The following is an 806-nucleotide window of genomic DNA, read 5'->3' as shown; positions in this document are numbered from 1 at the left end:
GCTCCTCAGGGACATGCAGTGCTGCCCGGCGTCAGCCCGGGGTTAGCGGAGCTGGCCTCGCGCCGGCGGTGCAGGGTGGAGACAGCGCCCTGGGACCCTTGAGTTGGGGGCAGGGTGGCGGGGCGGCGTCAAAGGCCGGGCTGTTCTGCTCCTGGCACTTTCCCTGTGGCCTTGGCAGCGTGCCTGGCAGATACAGGTGCCAGGGAAACCTGGCTCTGTCCCCTTTCCATAGCTGCTTGGAAGTTGGTGGGGGACTCGGTTCCCTGTGTTTATCCGGCTTCCTTCCCAGAGCTCTCTGGGCTTTGGTTTTCCCCGCTGGAGAGGGTTTAAGCCTCCAAGGCCCTCCCAGCTGTGGGATCTACCGACCCGGGAGGATGGCCGGGCCAGAGTGTACGCAGAGGGTGGCTTGACTTTGCCTTGCCCTACCCTGAGGGCCTGGCTTCGGCCAGCGAGCAGAACACACAATCAGTTAATTCTCTACTGGGGGAAGCTCCGTGCACGTCAGAGCCACCTCCTGACACCTGGCCTCCCTTCGTCCCACCCTCACCTCCTAGCCTATCCCAGGCTTGTCCTGGCTCACCTGCCTTTCCAGAGCTATTTGAGGTTCCAGTTGTTAATTTGGGGTGGGTTTTTTTTTTTTTTGTCATAGCCAGCCTAATGGGTGTGAAGTGGTATTCTCATTGTCTGTGTGTGTGGTTTTTAAAAATATTTTTATTGATTTCAGAGAGGTTTTTTTTTTTTAAAATTTATTTTCTAATTACAGTTGATATACATTACTTTCAGGTGTACAGTATAGTGATTTGACA

The 806-nt window shown here is 54.8% G+C and overlaps 1 protein-coding gene across 1 annotated transcript in view; it reads left to right on the top strand.

The window, feature by feature from the left end:
- The window catches only part of SLC43A1 (solute carrier family 43 (amino acid system L transporter), member 1), a 23,376-nt gene that overhangs the window by 11,096 nt on the left and 11,474 nt on the right, over positions 1-806 (top strand). The gene's annotated exons all lie outside the window — the stretch shown is intronic.

This window comes from Myotis davidii, unplaced genomic scaffold (assembly GCF_000327345.1).
Source record: "Myotis davidii unplaced genomic scaffold, ASM32734v1 scaffold1286, whole genome shotgun sequence".
Lineage (NCBI taxonomy): Eukaryota > Metazoa > Chordata > Mammalia > Chiroptera > Vespertilionidae > Myotis > Myotis davidii.
Note: the sequence above shows the minus strand (reverse complement) of the source record. Positions and strands in the feature narration are given on the sequence as shown.